We start from the raw sequence: 15639 nt of genomic DNA, 5'->3' as shown, positions 1-15639 counted from the left end.
AAAATTAAAACTAAAACAAATTTCTCAAATAAGTCATACCCTATATTTGATCAAAATGAACTGAATAGTGAGCCCGAAATATCGGGCTGCCACTATATCTAGCCAATATTTAAAGCGTTTTTAATTTATATCTAAAGATTCAATATATCAATTAATTTAAAGACGATTCTTTAAATCAAACGGGAGGGGAATCTTCTTTTTCTTTGCCGGGCGTTTTTAAGTAATTAACTTAAATTTACATAAAAAAATTTATCAAAATAAAAATCAATTATTGGCGTAATTAAATGAAAAAAATAAATCAAATATGATATTTATTAAGTCAATTACGAAAATAATTGTTTGAATGGAAAACTATCTAAAATATCAAAATTCTCCCATAATTGAATAATATATTTATATTTTAATATAATTGATTTAAGTATACTGAGTAATTGCCAAACAACAAATTGAATTCCAACACTGATTATGAAGTTGCTACACAGAGCCAAAAGACCACATAAATACCCTATAAATCAGAACAAAGTTTAAAAGATTTCTCTATAGTTTTTCTCCAAGAAGAGTTCCGTCTAAATTTTAGAGGGAATTCCTTTTCAACAAAATTTAGTAGATAACCCGTAAAAATAAGAAGAAACCTTATTAATATTAAGAAGTTGACTGGTAGATATTAGAAGGAAACCTTTTAAATAAAATTAAGATGATTCCTAGTAGAAATTAGAAGCAATTCTTATTAATAAAATGAAGTCGGTTACTAGTAGAAATTAGAAGGAATTCTACATAATAAAATTAAGACGGTTACTAGTAGAAATAAGAAGCAATTCTACTTATTACTTGCTTTTTAAATTATTGTTTTTATACCCACCACCATAGGATGGGGGGTATATTAACTTTGTCATTCCGTTTGTAACACATCGAAATATTGCTCTAAGACCCCATAAAGTATATATATTCTGGGTCGTGGTGAAATTCTGAGTCGATCTGAGCATGTCCGTCCGTCTGTTGAAATCACGCTAACTTCCGAACGAAACAAGCTATCGACTTGAAACTTGGCACAAGTAGTTGTTATTGATGTAGGTCGGATGGTATTGCAAATGGGCCATATCGGTCCACTTTTACGTATAGCCCCCATATAAACGGACCCCAAAATTTGGCTTGCGAGGCCTCTAAGAGAAGCAAATTTCATCCGATCCGGGTGAAATTTGGTACATGGTGTTAATATATGGTCTCTAACAACCATGCAAAAATTGGTCCGCATCGGTCCATAATTATATATAGCCCCCATATAAACCGATCCCCCGATTTGGCTTGCGAGGCCCCTAAGAGAAGCAAATTTCATCCGATCCGGCTGAAATTTGGTACATGGTGTCAGTATATGGTCTCTAACAACCATGCAAAAATTGGTCCACATCGGTCCATAATTATATATAGCCCCCATATAAACCGATCCCCCGATTTGGCTTGCAAGGCCTCTAAGAGAAGCAAATTTCATCCGATCCGGCTGAAATTTGGTACGTGATGTTAGTATATGGTCTCTAACAACCATGAAAAAATTGGTCCACATCGGTTCATAATTATATATAGCCCCCATATAAACCGATCACCAGATTTGACCTCCGGAACCTCTTGGAAGACCAAAATTCATCTGATTCAGTTGAAATTTGGTACGTGGTGTTAATATATGGCCTCAAACTCCCATGCAAAAATTGGTCGATATCGGTCCATAATTATATATAGGCCCCATATAAACCGATCCCCAGATTTGACCTCCAGAGCCCCTTGGAAGAGCAAAATTCTTCCCATTCGGTTGAAATTTGGTACGTGGTGTTAGTATATGGTATCCAACAACCATGCAGGAATAAGAAGTTTTAAGATACAACAACCCAAGTAAATCGATTGTGGATGACAGTCTTTCGTAGAAGTTTCTACGCAATCCATGGTGGTGGGTACATAAGATTCGGCCTGGCCGAACTTGCGGCCGTATATACTTGTTATTAATTCATTCAATTGTTACAATATGTACTTATGATATTTATACATTAATTATAACTACAAAATACAATAAAAAATAAAGGTAATGTTTTCATATTTTTTTGGCTCTTATAACTTTTAAGCCATTATTTAAGAGGTAAAAATGTATGGGCGGTCTATCTAAGGAATCAAAGTTGATAACTCTGTAATGTCTCAGAACCAACTTAATATGATTGAAATCTCGCCCAAAAATATATACAAACAGGATTTTAACTACAATACTGACATTATTTTCTTTCATTAAAAATCACATATTTCATAAATAAAAAAAGTATCGTTAGTCACTGAAACAATGTGTCCAATTTTAAATGGTTTTCCCCTGAAAATAAAGCTGTTTGTTTTGGTATATGAATTCAAATCGGATAAGTTTAATGATGATTGTCTATTTTTAACATATTAAAACATCGATTTTTAACCATATATACGTTGGAAAAATGTGTTTTTCATATGTTCCGATATAAACAAAATGTGTTTCGGGCACAGTTTTTAAACACAATATATTTAAGTGAGAACATGCAATGTTCCTAAACTAACACTAAAAGTTTGGGACACATACGTTAATATGTTAGAATATATTATGTTTGTGGCATGAATGTTTCATAAAAATAATATGTGTGAATGTAAACATATATAAATTTCGGAGTAAAGAGAATAGACATTCGGAACCAAGAGAATAGACATTTGAAAAAAAAACAGCACGTGTTTTCGCCTTGAGAGCAGCATTTTATTTATGTGTCGACATGTGTTTTGTTTATCATTTTGGCATTATGGGCACAATTTTTTTCTTGGTTCGTCAAAAGAAATCGGAACATACTAGGAGTAAGTCAAAATATTCAGGCAAAGGAACAAAGCAGTGGAATATATAAAAATTATAAAGGGATCTTCCTAAAAAATAACGCAAGGGCACTATACTCTTTTTAGAGTTTTTTTTATTTATTTATTTATTTATTTAGGCTAAAGGATACCAGCCGTTTTGGTATAAACAGTGAAGTACAGTTATAACATAAAATATAGATGAATAAAATACAAAATACAATACTTTAAAATTAGAGACAAATAATAATATACACATTTATATAATTTTAATAATAAAAGAAAATTTATGTATGAAACAATACAATAATAAAAATGACTTATTAAATAAAACAAAAATAAGAAAAATGGACAAAGATAAATATAATATATAATAATAAACGATTTAATTGTGAGGAAAGAGATTATAATAATCAGGAACAAGATAACAACAGGAGAAAAAGAGCAGGAATTAACAGCAGCGAGACAAACAGGAACAGGGAATCGATAACAGCAGGAACAAATATTTGGATGAACAGGAACAAAGACTAAATAGCAATATAACGGACAGGAGAAAATGATCAAGAAACAACAGTAACAGAGACAACAGGAACAGGAACTTGTTAACAGCAGGAACAAATAGTTGGATGGACAGGAACAGAGACAATGAAGCAAGATAAGGCAGTTGTAGAAATAAATGGGATGATCAGGAGCGAACAGGATCAGAGTCGAAAGGAAAATGAGGTAGTGGTCAGGAACAAAGTGTTAAGATGGACGGGAACAGAAGACAAAGTTTTATGGCGTAGTTGATGGAAGAAATTTACAGGAACAAGTGGTCGGGAATGGTTGATGATGGGAGAAATTTACTGGAACAAGTGGTCGGGAATGGTTGATAACAGGATGAGCCAAGATTTTGTTAAGAATAGATAACCAGTCTAATTAGGCGAACCCTAGTCTAGCATTTGCAATAGAGCGTTTAATAAATACAATTGAATCAGAGATAGAAAATAAATAACATAATTCGTTGTACTCTTTTGACATTCTATAAAAGGGATTATGTAACTCATAGTTATGTTTAAAGACAGGAAGCAATAAGTCTGTCGACATAGGGAGGTAAATCCTGGGAACTACTCCAACCTAAATATCGCAGGGCAAATAACAGAAATTCGAGTCTATTAATATGGCACTCATAGCACTCGGGGCACTCGGGGACCACACAATCGACGCATATTCCAGTATGGGTCTCACAAGGGAAACGAATAAGCTTCTACATAAATATGGATCATTGAACTCCCTAGACCACCTCTTGATAAATCCCAACAGTGCAGACGCCTTCCCAACACAAGAGTCCACATGCAGATTGAATGTCAGCTTACTATCCATCATAACTCCTAAGTCCTTAAATGAAGTAACGTCCTCCAAAATATAGTCTCCTACACGGTAACTGGTCGGAATTAAAGTCGTCCTTAAAAATGACATTTTCCTACATTTCCTCAGATTGAGTCTCATAGAATTAAAGGTACACCATCTAACAAGCCTCTCAAAATCTTCCTGCAATTTAAACGAGTCATCAAGTCTGTCAAAAGATAAAAATAGTTTGACGTCATCTGCAAACATCAATACATCGGAATAATGGACAACAGAAGGGAGATCGTTTAGATAAAGAACAAATAGTAGGGGACCAAGGTGGCTTCCCTGAGGCACACCATCCTCCTAGAATAATAACCTGCCAAATTGACCCTTTGGGTCCTATCGAACAAGTAAGACCTCAACCATTTCAAAAGAACGGATGGAAATCCAACTCTGTCCAATTTAAAAATCAGAAGATCATGATCAATAGTGTCAAAAGCCTTACTGAAATCCGTATATAGTACATCCGTCTGGCACCTATCCGTAAAAGACCCATAAATCTTCGTAACGAACTCTAACAAATTCGTCACAGTGGACCTGCCCCTAACAAAACCATGTTGACAGGAGGAAATAACAGAACTCACATAATGACTCAGACGCGCCGTAATCAACTGTTCAAATAGTTTCGGGACAGCACTCAACTTAGCTACACATCTATAATTCTCAACAGCAGATCTACAACCACCTTTATGTAAAGGTATAATATAACTCTCCCTCCACAATCCCGGAAAGACACCAGTCGATAAAGAAATATTGAAGAGTTGAGTGAGAGGAATATAAATCACATCTGCACACCTCCGAAAAATAGCAGAAGGTACACCATCTGGACCAGGGGAAAAACTCGGCTTCAACTTCAACAAACCCTCATAAACTTCCTCGTATGAAAATCGAATACCAGGAACAAAATTAGATCGAATAATTGAATAAGGATAATCCAAGGTTGGAACTGAGCCAGACACATATGAAGACTGGAAAAAATCCGCAAACATATCCGATAAGACCCCGCGGTCAGATGACTCTATACCATCGTACCTCATAAAAGCTGGAAAGCCCGTGACCCTACGTCTAGTATTGACAAAGTCATAAAACCTCTTCGGATCCGTCCTCAACTTGGTCCTCATACGTTCCAAAAACTCCCCATAACATATATGATTCTGAACATTGTAGCAATAACGAGGACTGACAAAATTAGTATAATCCTGTAACGAGCCAGTCCTCTTATATATCCTAAAATATCTATTCCTCCTGTTCCGATAAAAGCGCAATTTACTATTATACCATGGTGGACCTGAAGAAGTACGAGTACGTTTCAAACGAGGTATAGAAACAGAAAAACAGGAATCCAATAAACTATAAAACATATCCACATCCACAGATAATTCGCCCCTAAATCCAGGCCATCTAATTGATCGCAAATCATCAGAAAGCCTCGAGAAATCAGTTCTCCTAAAATCATAAGTTGGGGCAGTAAAATGAAAAAAGGAGGAAATCGTGAAAAATTAAACAGTAAAATGTAAAAAAACAAACAAAGTTTAGTTCTTTTTTATTAATAAGTAGTGCAAGATGAGTTGACTCATGAAATTTACAGGAAATGTGGAGGATGGTCTAACGACTCGAATACAGTATTTAATTAAGAGAATATACGGCCGTAAATTCGGCCCGGCAGAATGAAATATAATAGTTTCCTGTGAAATCCCCTCGTCGTACCGGGTTCAATCACAAAATTAATTGATCCAATTAATTTTTTAATTGAAATGTTTTCAATCACAGAAATTATAGTATCAATTAAAAAATTAATTGACAGTCAATTAAAAAATTCATTGATCCAATTAAAAAATTAATTGATACTATTAATTTTTGTGATTGATTTTTATTTCAATCAAAAAAATTGTTGAATCAATTAAAATTTTAATTGGCTATTTTTTAAAACTCAATTAAGATTTTAATTGGAAAACTTTTGAAAATTTTTTCTGTGTTACTTGAAAGTATTTACAATTTCAGGTGAATTTGTTGAACATACTGCCCCATGCTCCGATAATCGGAATCGTTATTAGTTTTCTAATAAAGATACAAATTTAGGTAATATCGGATTTAACTTAAATTTGTATTTGAACTTCTTATCAAGGAAAACTACCTATGTTGCGAAATTTAAACTTGTATGTTTTAGGGCTAGGAAAATATCGCCAAATAAAAATTTTGCGATTCCGAATATCGGAACATATTTCACTATCTTAAGAAGATCGGTTCAAATGGTAAGGTTTCCGAAGTTAAATTTAATCCTTTTACATAGGGAGTTGGGAGCCACCGTGGTGCAATGGTTAGCATGCCCGCCTTGCATACACAAGGTCGTGGGGGGTAGTGGGTTCGATTCCTGCTTCGACCTAACACCAATAATTTTTTCAGCGGTAATGCTGGTGACATTTCTGAGTATTTCAAACCTTCTCTATGTGGTTTCACTACAATGTGGTACGCCGTTCGGACTCGGCTATAAAAAGAAGGTCCCTTGTCATTGAGCTTAACATGGAATAGGGCAGCACTCAGTGATAAGAGAGAAGTTCACCAATGTGGTATCAAAATGGACTGAATAGTCTAACTGAGCCTGATACATCGGGCTGCCACCTAACCTAACCTATCCTAACCTAGGGAGTCTACACCAAAACTTGGATTTTTTTGAGTTTTAGAGAAATCTCAAACTCGAAGAAATCTAAGCGTGCAAGAAAAGGCAATGATATGTATAATTATTTGCATATTATTTGAAATCTAAATTCTGTCGATTTTTACCCACACTAAAAAAATATTCTCATGAGGCCAAAGTTTTCATGTCCTTAAAATACGAATGAGAATAATGTTGAGCATAGAAGACGCTTTTCTCGGATATAGAGTTTTTTTCCTTGTCCAAAACTTTTCAATGAAGTCGTTTCGTCTTTATAGTTAAGTGATTCGACTTACAACTGTCTTTACATGAAAGAAAATTTTGTTTGATTAAGGTCAACTACACGCAAAGAAAAAAAATTTTGGAAAACGTGTACCGAAAACGTTTTTCTTTTGTTAGAGTTTTTCGAATTGCTTCGAAAAGTATACACTTTTATCACCAAAAAAATTCGTTTGTTACAAAATTTTTATTTTTTTCAATAAAAAAAAAGTTATTTTTGAACCAACAACACAGTCCATTTCGTTTATATCAAACACTGTTCTTTTCTGACTTTAGGTTTTTAATAAGACACATTTTACAGTTCATAGTAAAAATTTTATATAGTAGAATGCATGTAATCTGGAATATATGTAAACAAAAAAAAAAAAAAAAAAAAACTTTGGTCGAACCAGGGATCGAACCCACGACCCTTGGCATGCAAGTCGGACGTAGCAACCACTGCTCCACGGTGCCCAACTAAATGTATTTTTATTTTAAATAAACTTTGTTTAATCGGCTTGTGTGCGCCGCAAGCTATGCTATATAAATAGCATAGCCGCAAGCTATGCTATATAAATAGTTATTGTCATCTATTGATGACAATAACGGCTACATGGCTCAGTGGATAGTGTGTTGGCTTACAAATTGCATGGTCCGCGGTTCGATTCTCCGTCCAGGCGAAAGATAAAAAAATTTAACTATTTATAAAATCGTATTAATTTCTTCTACATTGTTTGTATTACAGAAAAAGGTGCTAAGAACTAAACAACTTCGTGGAAGTGAGAAAGATGTGAAGGAAAATGCAATTAGCCAGAAAAAAATTTTTTTGAGTTAGTCTTTATCAAATTGTTTTTACATCCTGGAAAAGAATAAACGTTTATCACAAAAATTATATACTTTTCTTCCAAATACACTTCCTTACAACGAAAAGCAATTGAGAAACGAACTTTATTTGTCTAAAATTTCGTTTGGGAAGAAAGAATTATTTTTTTGCGTGTAGGCTTTAATAATTCTGAAAATTTTCTTAAATTTGTTGACTTTTTGTATTTTGACTTCAAAGCAAAAAAGCGTTCGAAAAGAGGAAATATTTTTCAATAATTTATTCTTTACAGCCGTTGCACTGAATTTGCATCACTTCTTTAGGTGTGATCCGAATTCAATGTTTTGGATGTAAATTAAACATTTCTGTGATATTTTGTCAAATAAATAATTTTTATATTTTTTAATAATTTTTAATGGATTCTAACGCTTCTCTGAAACGTTTGACCTCAAATATTTTCAAAAATTCACAATTTTTACAGATTGGATTTAGCATTTTTTTCGAAAAATTTAAAAAATTTTTACCATTTTTTGAATTCTTACTCTGTTTTTAACCTATTTGAAACAAAAAAAGTTAACATTACTCATTAAAAATATGAAAAAAGCAAGAAAAAAGCAAAAATTGAATTAAAAGAACTTCCTGTGTAGTTAAAATAAAGAACATCAGTGGGAGTGTATCTTCTGGAAGTGCTTTTAAAGTTGTTCCTCTGGAAGAACTTCCAAATTTTTTTGCTGGGATGTTCTTTTTAACACATTATTAAAGGACTTTGATTGCAAAAATTTTTGTTAATTTTAGAAAATTTTGATTATTTTTAGAAAACTTTAAATACAAACGCTGACATCACGCCGATACCACAAATTCAAGAAATTTTTTTAGATATAATTAATTTTTTTCATTTGTTAAATAAAATTTTGTAGTTTGATGGAAAAAATTGGAGTTAAAAATTGCAAGAATTCCATACGAAGTTCATAATGAACGCATTTGTAGCAAAATTTACACATTTAAAGAAATAATGAACTACTTTATGAGAAGTATGAATTTAAAAAATCGTTATGCTTCATTTCTGTTTCATTTCCTGTTTTTTAGTTCATTTAACTAACATACGCAAAAAATTAATAGATTAACCCCAATTTTCATGAAGCTCCGTTAGTGCTACGTTTGCTAACGAACTTCTAAACCGTACTATGTACATATCTGTTATCTTGCCTATATATTCTATATGCCAGTTAGGAACTTAAATGCTAAAAATTTTTCAGTTAAAGTTAACCGGAGAGAAGATATTTCGATTTTACTTTCTGTTAACTGGGAGCTAAAGTCTAACGGAGATATATGAAAATGGCCGTAAACTTTCTCCAAACTTAAGCATTCCATGAACTGAAATAAAGTTAAATTGGTTTTAGTGAAATATAGGGTTCACTTTTTTTGAGTGCAAGAGTACATCTCCTGGCCCTACAATTTAAAAGAGTTCTCCGTTTTATCTTTTACTGTGATTACGACCCATGTTAATAATTCTGAATTTTTTTACTATTTATTTTCTCCATTAACATTAAACGAAAAACCCGTGGTCAATCCCACCAATAAATTAAAATCCGTATTCGTGTGAATTTCGAAAATAATTTCATATCCTTCATCAGAGTATTATCATATTGTATTATCCCCTCTTGAATCGCAGAGGAACATTTTAGAAATTGTAAACAGATTCGATTTCTCATGACCAAGTCTATATACACGCAAAGAAAAAAAGTGTACCGGAAACGTTTTTCTTTTGTTAGAGTTTTTTGAATTTCTTCGCAAAATTTAAACTTTTATCACCAAAAAAAATCGTTCGTTACAAAAGTTTTAATTTTCAATAAAAAAAAATATTTTTGAGCCAACAACACAGTCCATTTTGTTTATATCAAGCAATGCTCTTTTCTGACTTTAAGCCTTTAATAAGACACATTTTACAGTTTCATACTAAAAAAATATAATATAGTAGAATGTAAGGTTGAACAACTTTTCGGAATCTTCCGAAAAACAAAAAAAAACCCTTGGTATGTAAGGCGGACGTGGCAACCACTTTTCCACGGTGTCCAACTAAATGTATTTTTCTTTTAAATAAACTTTGTTTAATCGGCTCGTGGGCACCGCAAGCTATGCTATACAAATATAACTTATATGGATAATTGTCTATTGATGACAATAACAGCGACATAGCTCAGTTGATAGTATGTTGGCTTACAAATTGCATGGTCCGCGGTTCGATTCTCCGTCCAGGCGAAAGGTAAAATTTAAACAATTTATAAAATCGAATAATTTCTTCTACACTGTTTGTATTACAGAAAAAGTTGCTAAGAAGGAAGTGAGAAAGATTTGAAGGAAAATTAAGCCAGAAAAATTGTTTTTTGAGTTAGTCTTTATGAAATTGTTATTATATCCTGGAAAAGAATAAACGTTTATCACAAAAACTATACACTTTTCTTCCAAATAAACTTCCTTAACCCTAGCTTGGGCACCAATGTTTTTCTACATTATCTGCCACTATTTACAAATGTAAATATTTTTTTGCTTTGTTATTTTAACTTCATAACCGTTTTTTTATGTTTGTTTTGCATTCTGATATCCCCTACAGAAAAAATATTGTTGTTTTTGAACATGTTCTGTTCGACATTATTGAAATCGGTTAAGAGTTAGATATAGCTCCCATATATATCTTTCGCCCGATATACACCCATATTACCACAGACGGCAAAGTTTTTCTCCGATCTACGTGAAATTTTGCACAGGGAGTAGAAATAATATTCTTACTATGCATGCAAATTTGGTTGAAATCGGTTCAGATTTAGATATAGCTCCCACATATATATCTTTCGCCCGATTTATACAGATATGGCTACAGAAGCTTAAATTTTATTCCGATTTATGTGAAATTTTGCACAGGGTGTAGACTTAACATTCTTAGTATGCGGGCCAAATTTGGTTTAAATCGGTTCAGATTTAGATATAATTCCCATGTATATCTTTAGTCTGATTTATACACATATGACCACAGAGGCCAAATTTTACTCCGATTTATATGAGAATGAAGTGGGGGAATATCATATGGAAAACGACGGTGAACTGTCTGAATTAGACGGGTAGCAATTTTTGGTTAGTAAAAACGGATTTAAATTGGATAAAAATCCTCAATGGAGCGAAAACATTAAATTTTTTCGTGAATCTTGTTTTAACGGCTCTAAACCAATTACAAAAAAACAAATTGAGCATTGTAGACACATTATCGGTGAACCTATACAATCGTTGGCTATTTCTTTTATGCCTGATGAAGTTGATAGAGGGTATTCAAAAGTAAAAACCGCTTGCTATATGTGCTACCATGGTGAGAAAAAAAAGGAAGCGTCCTTCAAGGTAAAAATGTGGGCAATGTAAAAAACCAGTCTGTGTGGAGCACAGCTGGGTGCAAACCAAATGCTACAGTTGCCCAAAATATATATATTTTAAGTTTGTATTTCCTCTTCTTTTATTTGTATTATTTTCATATGAAATAATTCAAAACAAATGAGAAATGAGAAACGAACTTTGTTTGTCTAAAATTTCGTTTGGGAGGAAAGAATTATTTTTTTTGCGTATAGATTAAACTCCGATTTTATTTCCTAACTACCTAGAAACCGAAATTTTCACCGGTTTGTATTATAGTGTAATAAAATATACCTATACATATTGAACATCTTCAACGAAAACCATGTAAAAACGCTTGGAACGTCATACTTACCTTGTTGTTGCTTAGAGGATATGAGCATATAAAAAGGGAGTCGGGGATTTTTGCCGTGGATGGAGATGAAATTGTTGAGATAGGATTTGGTGGGGAATTTCCATAAATTTGGTGATTTTTATGATATTGGTTCAGTATAATAAATCAGATTTACACGAAATTATTTTCATTTCTACATACTTAAAAAAGAAGCGAATTATCAAACTGAAAAAAGTAAATATGCTTCTCTTTATTCAACGGTATATAAATGCAAATGGAAAAGTTGAGTCGGAAGCGGACACAGGACTTTATTTTGGGGGAAAAAGTCACGTCAAAGCCAAAATGCGAAGAAAATTTTACAACAAATCTACCAAATTAAAAAAAAAATATATTTGTGATAAAATGTTTAGTTATTTAAAAACAATCTTCGAATGAATGATCATTCCTATTTGCGACAATATTCCTTGAATTGTAAATTGTCGTATTGAATTGTCGTATTTTAAATATTTTAACGATTTTGGCTTGCACCAATAACGAGACTACATCTACAAAAAGGAGAACAAAAGGGACAATGAAATGAAATGACAACAAAGTTAAAATTTTTAAAGAAATTAAATTTATTTAAACTTTTATTTCTATAGAAAATTTTGTTAAGATTTTTTTTTATTTTTTTACAAAACAGCTAAAATATTGGTCTAGAATGAGCAATCCTAACTTGCCCGCTCATCAGTGTTCTTCACTGATTTTGACAATAATCCCATAAATGTAGAAAAGATATTGATGTACCACCCAATTTTGTAACTTGTATTAAATAAAAGTAACATATAAATATGTTAAATTCATGTTCTATGCTGCATATTTTTAAAAATTTGATTTATATTTTATGAGAGTTTCATGCATGCATGCATTTACATTCTCAATAAGTATGGAAAAATATTTTTGTATTGCTTCCAATGAAAGAGATATTTTCTGCAGAGGCAGTTTTATGAAGATCATAACATGCCAGACCATAACCCTGTTTCTTTAAATTTATAATTTAAAACATTTTAAAGATAATTTTAGATGGTAAACATGTTAGCTAGCAGAAAAATAGGTCGAAGATCATAACATATTAGATTGTGACTACGCTCTTTTAATTCGAATAAAATTCTTTTCATCAAGAGCATAACATATGCACGCACAAAAGGAACATGATCACCTCCTGGAGCAAAGAGTTATTTTTGGATGGGAAAAAACTTTTTTGCAGCAAGACTTTTGTTTTCTCCTCAAATATAAAATTGTTGTCCAAATCAGATATTATACCTTAATTTATGTAAATTGTTATATGTTAGTTAAAACTTCTCCATGGTCAGAAAAATACATGTTTGGATTATTGTATTTTTAGTATTTTTCTCAATTACGTATAGATACGTTTAGTACCAGTACACGGACGAAAAAGACTGTTTTCCATATATTTGGGTGTAAAAATTATATGTTTGGAACTCAAATTTTTTAACACAATATTTTTAAATGCAAGCATATAATGTTCATAAACTAGCATAACATTTTTGGGCCATATATGTTAATATGTTAGAACATATTATGTTTGGGACATAAAATGTTTGTAAATATAATATGCTTAGATTCAAACATATATTAATTTGGAAATAGCCTATAAACATATATGTGCGTAGAAGGAGAGACCTAGAGAGTATGCTACAAGTAAAATAATAGAAGTAACCAATTGGCGCCTTAAAAATATATCCACACAAAGAAAATTTCATTAAAATTTTTTACTACCAGTGTATGCCCTAAGGTGAAACATAATATGTTTGAACAATACAATATAACAATGTTTTGTTTGCACCAATCCTGAAAATATAAAGGGTGATTTGTTAAGAGCTTGATAACTTTTTTTTTTAAAAAAACGCATAAAATTTGCAAAATCTCATCGGTTCTTTATTTGAAACGTTAGATTGGTCCATGACATTTACTTTTTGAAGATAATTTCATTTAAATGTTGACCGCGGCTGCGTCTTAGGTGGTCCATTCGGAAAGTCCAATTTTGGGCAACTTTTTCGAGCATTTCGGCCGGAATAGCCCGAATTTCTTCGGAAATGTTGTCTTCCAAAGCTGGAATAGTTGCTGGCTTGTTTCTGTAGACTTTAGACTTGACGTAGCCCCACAAAAAATAGTCTAAAGGCGTCAAATCGCATGATCTTGGTGGCCAACTTACCGGTCCATTTCTTGAGATGAATTGTTCTCCGAAGTTTTCCCTCAAAATGGCCATAGAATCGCGAGCTGTGTGGCATGTAGCGCCATCTTGTTGAAACCACATGTCAACCAAGTTCAGTTCTTCCATTTTTGGCAACAAAAAGTTTGTTAGCATCGAACGATAGCGATCGCCATTCACCGTAACGTTGCGTCCAACAGCATCTTTGAAAAAATACGGTCCAATGATTCCACCAGCGTACAAACCACACCAAACAGTGCATTTTTCGGGATGCATGGGCAGTTCTTGAACGGCTTCTGGTTGCTCTTCACTCCAAATGCGGCAATTTTGCTTATTTACGTAGCCATTCAACCAGAAATGAGCCTCATCGCTGAACAAAATTTGTCGATAAACACATTTCGAACCGAACACTGATTTTGGTAATAAAATTCAATGATTTGCAAGCGTTGCTCGTTAGTAAGTCTATTCATGATGAAATGTCAAAGCATACTGAGCATCTTTCTCTTTGACACCATGTCTGAAATCCCACGTGATCTGTCAAATACTAATGCATGAAAATCCTAACCTCAAAAGAATCAACCTTTATATGCTTGAAGCAAAATGTTTTTGGGGTATATGTTACAGAAGCGATTTTTTGAGGGTGTAGATGGCCATAAAGACCATATACATATTTTTCGCGATCATTTAATTTTTCAATTTTTTTTTACGAGATTTTGTTTGAATTTCATTCATGACTAACGTGAGTCACGTATACATCTCTACTCCACAACCTTTGTTTAAATTATTTTAATATTATTTATTTATGTTTCATATTGGTCACTACTCTGGGCATATTTTCTTGAAACTGGGAAACCAAGGAATGTTTTTGACTATGCCTCAGACTTAATTTACTCTCCGTGGAGTTTCCAATTGTTTTGTTAAAGCCTCTTTACATTTATGCATTGTAGTCCGTATTAATTAAATTTTATCCCCATGTGGATATGCTTTTAGGCATACAATTTAGCTTACATATTAAATGTTCTCATATATATTAGATACATGTCAACATAATGTGTTTAAAAATTAAATTCAGTTCTTTACTTATCAAACTAAGGAACATTTTCGAACCGTCATCATACAGAGGCAACCATAAGTTTGTGGAGATTTTGCCACATAGAAAGGAAAAAAAAACTAAACCATTTGAGTGAAGGTCATAATATCACGTGCGATTAATAATATCCCCAAGGAGTAACCAAAGAGACACACGCAGATGAAAACATCAAGGTCGATGTGACAATAAATAATGTCACTTGCAAATGTTTAAAACAAATCCTGCTGGGGTATGGAATCCATGGAGCAACTCATCATGACAACGTGGTATGCCAGTGCTGGTCTGCCTAGCAACGCTACTAAAATCAAAATGACTTCTCAGTTTAGTTTTGTTTATTTATCACTTGGAAAATCGAGATATTAGTCATTTCATTTGAATAGCTGTTTGTACAATTACCCTCACACCATGGCGCAACCTTCCCGCTCGCCCCCAACCTCATCGAATGAATTGTCGTCAATGGCGATCCATAAAGTCTAAGGGGCACTCAAATCAGATTTGATAGCGACAAACAAATGGAATGTACCATGTATATTTAACAAATTTATGCCCATTATTTTGACATTAATTCATGCTTTCGGAACATCACAAAAAAAAAAACAGAACCTTCATTCGTTTGATTAATCAAAGAACCCACTAGAGCCCCCGGGGA

The sequence above is a fragment of the Haematobia irritans genome, chromosome 1 (genome assembly GCF_050003625.1).
Source record: "Haematobia irritans isolate KBUSLIRL chromosome 1, ASM5000362v1, whole genome shotgun sequence".
NCBI lineage: Eukaryota > Metazoa > Arthropoda > Insecta > Diptera > Muscidae > Haematobia > Haematobia irritans.
The sequence above is the reverse complement of the archived record's forward strand: the minus strand, read 5'-3'. Positions refer to the sequence as shown.